General features: G+C 37.2%; 1 long non-coding RNA gene across 5 annotated transcripts; it reads right to left on the bottom strand.

Annotated features, from left to right (window-relative positions):
- Nucleotides 1-411: 411 nt before the first annotated feature.
- LOC132057147 (uncharacterized) lies at nt 412-7,765 on the bottom strand. Of its 5 annotated transcripts, none has more exons than XR_009415085.1 (4): nt 7,370-7,765; nt 3,853-3,927; nt 2,379-3,302; nt 412-2,065 (listed from the first exon to the last, which is right to left on the bottom strand). It is a non-coding gene; the product is annotated as an uncharacterized LOC132057147 (long non-coding RNA). The 5 variants fall into 5 exon arrangements; XR_009415084.1 differs by having other exon boundaries at nt 3,853-3,922; XR_009415087.1 differs by having other exon boundaries at nt 7,438-7,765.
- Between the last annotated feature and the right edge of the window lie 1,451 nt (nt 7,766-9,216).

Here is a 9,216-nt window from a genome sequence, read left to right as displayed (position 1 = left end):
TTACCCCCAATGTTGACTTTAGTCAACCAAACACTTAAGAGTTTTCAAAAATCTCATTTCCTCAACCTAAATGCATTCCAACTACCTCGGGAAACCGTACCGACCAATCCCGCTAATCAAACATACTCAAACGAAGCTAGGGAAAGTGTCAATAGGGGTAAAATAGTCAAAATTCTCAAAATGACCTAATAGGTCATTACAAAAGCCATCAACACAAGGAGCCTTGTCTTGTGGCATCTCTTTTATAGCACAAATAATCTCCTGATCAGTAATAGGTCGAATAAGTACATGTTTTTGTGCATGTGTGAGACAAGGGCTCTTTTGTGAATCTCTGCATCAGGACATGGCATGGTATCAACTGCAGTGCCATTAAGCTAGTGAAGAAAGATATAAATTCCTATTCCACCAGTATAGGGTCAGTAAGCTCGGCACCAGCTTCATCATAAATAGAAGCAATATTATTTCTGTTAGCTCTGAGTTTACATTGAGCATGAAAATACTTGGAATTTGAATCTCCATTTGCAATCCAGCATGCTCTAGATTTTTGTTTGAGTGTTGATTCCTCTACACTACTCTATTTATGCATTTCTAGACTCCACTTCTTTTCTTCTTCAATAATTAACTAGTTCAGAGGGTCTGATGAAAGCTTTGCCTGAGTAATCTCAAGTAGCTGCCTAACACGGCTAAGCTTCTGTTCATAGGAGGCCGTATAAGAGTTGAGATTTCTCAAGTTATCCTTCAAGTGCTTTAGCTTTTGATTCAGCCTAAACATGTGAGTGCCACTATAGTATTTAGCCTATGAAGAGCTAAGGATCCCTCTGAAGTCTGGATGTTTCATAACAATCATGAATAGTTTGAAAGGCTTAGGATGCAAGTTCACTTGGGGCCTATATTCTATAAAAATAGGAGAATAATCTGAGGCCCCAGGATTAAGGTAGTTAGCTTCCACTTGCCCATAATTTTGCATCCAAATAAAATTGTCCATTGCCTAGTCTATCTTTGAGTATACTCTTGCATCATTCTGTTGCTTGTTGCAGAAGGTGAAATTCCACCCTTTTGCCTTTGGTGGTGTGAACTGAAGAATATCAACACAGTCCCTAAAGTCTTGAGTTTCAAAGAAGTGTAACTAGTGATCCCAACCTATCCTCAGAGGACAACATGGTGTGAAAACCTCCAGCAATAAGCCAAGTATCTTGTATATTAGAGCTCAACTCAAGTTAGACCATAGACTAGTCCTCTCCTGAGCTATATTCTTGGCATAAACAATACTAAGATAAGTAGAAAAAGAGGTAGTTGAGTCCTCTAATTTGCAATGGATGAGCTGTTCCTCCTTCAGTATGATATGTACCTGTAAATGAGGCTTCCAAAATAGCCAAACTTTGCCATTTGGTGCCATTGGATAGTTGTAGCAAGTGTTCACCCTTGTGTATCAGAATTATTACTAGTAGGAACTATAGCTTCCTGCAGCTCTTGTGTATGATCAGTGGCTTGAGACAATAGCTGATCTTCATCTAGACACTTCTCTTTACCTCTATCCTGTACTAGTGGTTCTTGTGGTTCCACATCAGTAGGGAGGTTGGTGTCATCAGTTGTTTGAGGCATTGGGGCACCATTTCTAGCCAACCAATATTACCTAGGTTGTCTTCTTCTTCTTCTCCTGTTTCTCCTTCTTCTTCTTCTAGGTACTTCTTCATACTTCTTCTTCTAGGTACTTCTTCATATTCATCCTGCTTGACCTCCCTTCCTCCCATCCAAAGAATCCTCTAAAGTGTGACCAAATCTGATATAGTGAGTGCAAAATTTGGGTCGCTAATCATAATCAACAGCTTGGTTTATGATGCCTGAGGGAGTAGTTATCTCAATAAAATCCATAAGAGGTTGTGACACATCAGTTTTAACTAGGACTCTAGCATAAGAGATACGTTCCATAACATCTATATACTTATCAGTGTAAAGAGGTTACCCCCACAGTAGACCAATATCTCACTGGCAACCCAGGAAAGGTCACCCATAGAGGGATAGTAGTCAAGCAATCAGGGTTGAATTCGAAATCAATTTGCCAATTCTGCAAAAAAAAAAAAAAAGGCTTATTATGGAAAGTATAAGGCCCCTTCATCAAAACCCTGTCACAATCTTCATAGTTGGCAAATCGAAATATGAAACAACCAGAATCGTGTCCAAGCACTTGGGTTTTTCCTTAACAATCCAGGCATACGATACATAACTTTCCATCATTTTCATGTAAGGGGTATCACCCACGACAAAACCAATCAAAGCATTTTTCTAGTAATCAATTTGAGTTTTCACATCCTCTTCAATGATCGTAACACACTTTTTGCCCAGTTTCGTGGAAGGTGCAACATAGGTTAGGGTCTTACTTCGTTGAGCTAGCCGATTCTCATGAAAATCCATCTTCTCAGTTGGAGTAGGATGGGCTGAGGTAGGAGCTTCAGAAAATTTCATCCGACGAGCTGTTGGCGAGGCATTAGAGTCCTCAAATCCATGTAGTCGAATTGATTTTTGCGAGTCTATGTCAGATTCCCCTCTTTCAGTCTTCTCCGGGATGGATTGAAATTGAGAAGGAAGGAAGCTTCCAAAGGTTAACAATGGTAATCTATAGTGGGAGCCATCCGCCGGCGTGACAAGCTTCACCAGCGACGCAGAGACAGGCTTTCTTCAGGTCCTTTTTAGTCAGGCAGTGCACGTTAGCGAGCCTCACAACACGTTTTCGCAAAGATATGGTTTTAATGCAAAGAAATCTCTATAATAAAAGGAAGGAAATAAGAAGTACTTTTTATTCTTTACATTAAAGAAAGAAACACACTTGTCATTTCTGTTTTATAATTTTAATTTTAAAAAAAATTAGGACTCGTAAAATGTTGAATTGTGATAAAAATTCATTTTATGTAAGTGGATAAGTTGTATACATGTAACAATCAAGGTCAAGTAAGTATCATCTCTGGTCGAGCTGGTTTTCACACGTGAAAGAATGTAAGCATCTATGCAAAACGTTATAAAGGTCCACACTTGCAAGACTAAGATGAATTAAACATACATAATCGTAAATGAGTTAAGTTACCAACACCAAGAAACACAGCCAACAAGAACTAATTTTATATTCAGAACCTATTCAAAACAAAACAAAAGATAATCACAATTAGAAAAACTTACTAGAGATGCTTTCCAAACTACCCCACCATGACTTGGTGAGCCTCTTCAGCATATTTTACAGAAATTCATCTTCATCTTGTAGCTCACAAGATAGAAATGTGCAACCAAAAAATCTTCACAAATGCATCAACCTATAGGACAACCCCATAAATGTCCCATTCATTCTCATTAGTAGTAATAATCACTGACAGTAGTTCTATTAAGATCTTTATGAAATCACTAATCATTTGTAAATCATATATCATAGTCATATAGCTCGAATATGTCTCTTAGTCAGTTATGACATGCCGCAGAAGTTATTCACTGCCTGCATTGGTCCAGAGTTGTCATGACCCAAGTTACCGATCGTGCGGGCACCTACCTTATTATCACTAGTAGACGAACCCTTACCCATTAATCCATTAATCATTAGCCAATTTCAACTTCTTTAATCATTTATTAACAGTCAATAGATAGGTAAATGAATGAATAAATAAAACAAGTCATAATTAATAGATAATATAAATGCGAAAGTCTTAACTATTACACCCCCAGAATCTGAAAGTCATCGTACAAGGATTCTAACCAACAATGTCTAAAGAATGAAGTATATCTCAAATATAATAACAAATAATGTCTAGAATGAAATTAGACATCTGGAAAGAGAGATCTTTAGGTGGCATGGCATGGGTAGAAGCTCACCCTCGGATCTGATCGAGCAAACTAGCTTCAAGCTAGAGATGTAGCCTGGATGAAATCTCTGGAACACAATCTGCACTAAAAAAGGGTGTAGCAAGGTAGTATCAGTACAAACACTATGTACCGGTAAGTATCATAGGCCGACTAAGATTAATTCACACATATAAGTATAAAATCAACAAGATAAACAGATAGACACTCAATACTCAAATCCAAGTCACAAAACCTCTCATAACAGAGTCACAGCCTAAGATGAAGCCTCTAAACCACAAGTCTGTCAAGTTTCAATAATCTCACCTGATAATCATAAGTTCAAGTTTAAGTCCCTGGTAAGTCACTTCAATCACAATTAAACTCGGTCGATGGTCATATTGATATCTGATAGGCATTCAACATCCATATGAAAATCAGAACCAAGCGAGCATATACTAATGGAGAATAAAATGTAGTAATGCGTAATGCAAATATGATAATGTGAGATGCAATGCAACTAATCACTCGAAGCTACACACGTACTGCTTGTTGTCATTGCTCGGTAGTCATGACACAGTACACCGTACGGTGTCCATGTACCACTCGTTCCGGATTCACTCCTCGGACCCGGGCCATATCTATATATCTCTCATTTTCAGAACGAACCTCGAATCACGAGCCATAATCTAGGTCATATATGTGCCCTTCCATATATCTGTACGTAACGGTATTTCCTACCCTCTTATTATCCATGCTCAAATCATCAAGTACCATGTATCAAATAGTATCACAAGTTCAACAAGAAGATTATATTAACTTCTTCACTAATTTCACATCACAATGTATGTCTCAACGTATTCCAATTCATTAGTATGTATGGACTATGAACAATCAGCAATATCAATGTCAAACATAAGGCGTCAAGCCACAAGTCTTCCAAACCATTTCCATCATGCATGAGTGTAGGAATGCATAAATGAGTGTAAACATGGTAAATCAATGCAAACCAGTAAAACAACAATGAAGGTAAAAGTCACAAGCCATAAGTCATATCAAGACTTGGATCAACACAACCATGAAATGAATCATCCAAACCGTCTCAACCAACATAAGAGTCTATGCCCCTATTTACTTCTTCATATAGCAAGTACGCCTCATAACTAAGTCTTGTATCACCAAGAAACTGCACTCTTCTATATATTATCATCAACAGTAAATCATACATCAAGTGTTCATCTACGTACTATCATAATTATATAAATCGCAATTCGGGTCTAAACTTAGTATCCTTCCTTTCTCCGATAATATATGTCACAATAAGAGAGAACTGAGTGCAACACGACAATTTAGGCAATAAGTCTAACTACAATAACAGGGCAACAAGCCACCATCAACAATAATTAACCTAGTAGAAATCCATCCCGAATCACCGTAGTATGAATACAACTGCACCTCATATTTCAATACATAACGTAATGGCGACGAGCCCACAAAATCAGAAGTCATACCAACCTCGCTAATATCCAACCAAAACACTATGTTCGAAAAACTAATCATGCTTTCTCCCATAAATTCTACACAATACATATGTTTCGCTAATCAAAGTCTAGCTAAAGTTAACCATAACCTACTTGGAATGCAGAATAGGAGCCACGAACTACTCCACATGAGTCTTCTATTTTCGAAGCGCCTCATAATGGTCAAAGTCTAACAATATGATGCTAAGTAAGCAACAAACCATGTATTTAAACAAGAACAACAATTTAGGGAAGAAGACCCACTTACTTCTACCCTCTTCAATGGATGAAACCATCCTTTAATGGTGAATTTATCATAACTTCTATCTCTACAATCATTAACCTTCAATCCACGTGTTTCTAATCAATTTACCCTTCCAAACAGATTTTAGGACCCTAAGTCTCAACATGCAATTTCAACTATAAGAAATCAAATTCACTTCCTAGAAGGTGATAATCTATACTCCTAGATGATTAATCAACAACAAAATCAACAACCCACCAATTATTTAAGGGTTTACTAATTCTAGGGTTCTAGGATTTTCACCCACCATTGATGAGCCTTAAAATAATCATGGAACTTGAAGAAGAAAGGAAAAGGAACAAATAAAGATGGAGACTTACCCTCCAAAATGCTTTCACCAATGAATGGAGTGAATTTTGCCTCTTTCTCTCTAGAAAACTGACTTTGGGTCTTGGAAATAATGGTTAAGAGTTGGAGTATAAAAAAGAGCATTCGCTTCGTTCGGCATGGCGCGGTCTCCAGGCAACGTTACGACGATGCCGCTATCGCGCCCGTATTTTTCACCCGCGCCAACGGCCCCAGATCTCCCTCATACGGAGCCGAAACGCGACGATTATTATTTCTATAGATTCGTAATTTCGATACAGATCTAATGGTTTAAATCTCACTCAAAACAAAGGTCGGATGATCAATCTGGAGCCATTTCTATCCACAGACCTCCGGTGGAAACACCAAATACGAGCGCGACAAAACCCAAACCCATCTGAAACTCTTTGGAACCTCACCAAAACTTATGGACAAGTTCAAAATCATCATAATAACATGTTGGAACTTCAAAAACATTGACACGGGGTCATCCTAACCCGACGTTGATCGTGATCAACTCTAGCTCGCTAACTTCACTAGCTTCTCCCTCAATGACTCAATTTACACTCAAACCTTGTGGAAACCAAACCAATGAATTCATTAAGTCATAGATCATACTAAAGGGACTTGGGGAAGGGTCAACAGGTAAAAACACTATAACGACCAAACGGGTCGTTACAAGAGTAATGCTCCCTACATCAATTTCATACCTTAAAATCCTTCTTACTGCTATTACACTAATTTTTTGCCCTCCATTTAGGCATTTTGATTGTATCTCATCGATTAGGATGCATACGAATTTTGGAGAGTGTATAATAAATAGATATGGTACATGCTCACAAATAACATGAAACACAAAGAACAAGCAAATCCCAAAAAGAAAAGGTATAAAAATCTAAATAATGTCTAAACAACACAAACACCAACTAAATAAGTTACTCACCAGACCAATATTAAATTTGAAGAAGAAGACTAATGAACAAAGAAACGAATCCACCTAAGAAGTGAAATTGATGAACCTGTCAACCTTTCAAAGTACTTTATGGTATATAAAGGGATGACAAACTCATTCATGTCAATTAATGAAATATGAACTTTTCCTCATAAAAATAGCTAAATCAACATAAGTGAGCATTGGAAGTTATAGAAAATTGATATTCTACTCAACGGTGCAAATAAAGTCCAACTTTCTAAACAAACACTTGTTTAAACACCTGGTGAGCGTCAAATGTGTAAATATTAATATTACAAAATAAATGTGAAAAATCACAGTAACAATTATTCACATGAATATAGAAAGTCCAACAGAGAACAACTGAAAGAGCAAAAAACTTGACAAATACGCAAACTTGATTCAGATGACAAAAATCATTAATTGCACATGCAGGAAAAAGATGCCAAAGAAGCAAGATAAAATTACCCAAAATCGACAAGACAGAGAACTGAAATTGGAAGATTGACGAAGGAAGAGGAAGATAAGAAACTCACCAGAAGAGAGTAGGAAGAAAAAAAAAAACGCAAACTCGGTTTTTCTCTTCTAAGTTTTTCCTTCCATCTTTTCCTTCTTCTCCAAAAGCCTAAAAGCTCTATCTAAACCTACAAAACTCCATCAAGTAAAGAACGAAAACCTGAAAACACATGGTGATCTAACCAAATACAAATACATATTGAAGAAATCCAAAGCTCCATGAATTATTTTTTACGGAAAGGGAGAGATTCAGAAGACAGAGAGAGGGAGTGATTAAAGGGATCACACTTCAGAGTCCAGAACCTAAATGACCCAACAAAAGATAAGTCCCAACAAAAAAACTTGATACCAAAGTACCTTTAAAGCAGGAAAATAATCCTGCGATAATGACGTCATTTAACGCAACAATTTGCTGCGTTATTTGGCCTTGATAATTTTTTTAAAGGGGTTAGTTACTCTTTTTCGTTGAAACTTTCGCACTTTTTCCGTACTTTGGTCATAAATTAATCATGCTTCGAGACTCCAGAACGTCAATATTTTATATAAAACCCTTTTTTTGTGTGCTATTAATAATGTAGGCTCAATACACTAAGGATACGCAAAAGATAGGGTCGTTGTTTTTGTGGTTGAAAAGTGCTCGAAGTAAGTTTTTGTTTGAAAACTTGTAATCATTAGCTTTAATTTTTAAATTAATGCATAACTTTATTTCGAATATGTCATGATTTTTTTTTATGATTAATTTACGTTGTCACACGAGTTAGTTATAACCGATAATAAAGACTAAGATAATATTTATAAATATAAATAGATACACAAAAATATAATATTTACTTAAACTGTAGAACTTAATTGCATATATACTATCGTGGATGGGTCCCACATGTGGTATGCTTGAGACTATTCTGAGGCCTAAGGCTAATACCATCCCCACCGCCCTCGCCATCATCCCCATCCCCCTTTCTTCTCTTAATAACAGGGTGCTCTAAGCAACAATCATCCGCTCTTCCCTTCCACCTTGCGCCCTTGCGTATAACATGCTTCTTCTTGGGATCTCGTACCACTGGTTCGCTCGGAATGCCTTAATGGGTTGATCCACATCGGGAGACGCGACCTCAACATAATCATCCTCATGGGAAGACAGGACCATAGGCGCCGAAGGATGAACCTGGAAAATATTTAAAAATTAGTACCAATTTTTATTTATACTGAATACATTAATGTTTGTTCAAAAAACCAAACCTGTGTATGATGGGTGGCTGAATAAGCTCCTGACAGGGCTCCTGAGGTGGGTTTGGTGCAGAATCTAACGTATTCTCATGGACAGGATGCTAAGAGGCTAAAGTGGAGCAGTGTGTTGTTCGAGGTCCAAATAAATGTTTAAAAAATTAAAGAAATATTCAACTTTTATTGAATAAAATTAAGTTTTACTAAAAACCTTACATGTAGCCCGGCAGGCTCATGAGAAGACACCTGTGGCTCGGTAGGCTCATGAGAAAATGCCTAAGTGGGTGGCGCTGATGGACCTACTGTCGGCGAATCCTAAAATATGAAAAATTACAAAATAATAAGTACCATATATATTTAAAATAAGTACCTTAATGTTTTAAATACGTATTTTAAATACTAATTTAAGAAACTCCGAGAAATCAAGAAACCTGGACCGTTTACATTTCTCACTGGCTGCTTTTCACATAATAATGCATTAAGACCGGCCCACTCAATGTCGACACGTATCTAGAGGTACCTATTCTAGCTCTTTCTTTGAATGAAGACACAGGTATGTACGCAAATAAGCGCGG

This window comes from Lycium ferocissimum, chromosome 5, assembly GCF_029784015.1.
Source record: "Lycium ferocissimum isolate CSIRO_LF1 chromosome 5, AGI_CSIRO_Lferr_CH_V1, whole genome shotgun sequence".
Taxonomy (NCBI): domain Eukaryota; kingdom Viridiplantae; phylum Streptophyta; class Magnoliopsida; order Solanales; family Solanaceae; genus Lycium; species Lycium ferocissimum.
Note: the sequence above shows the minus strand (reverse complement) of the source record. Positions and strands in the feature narration are given on the sequence as shown.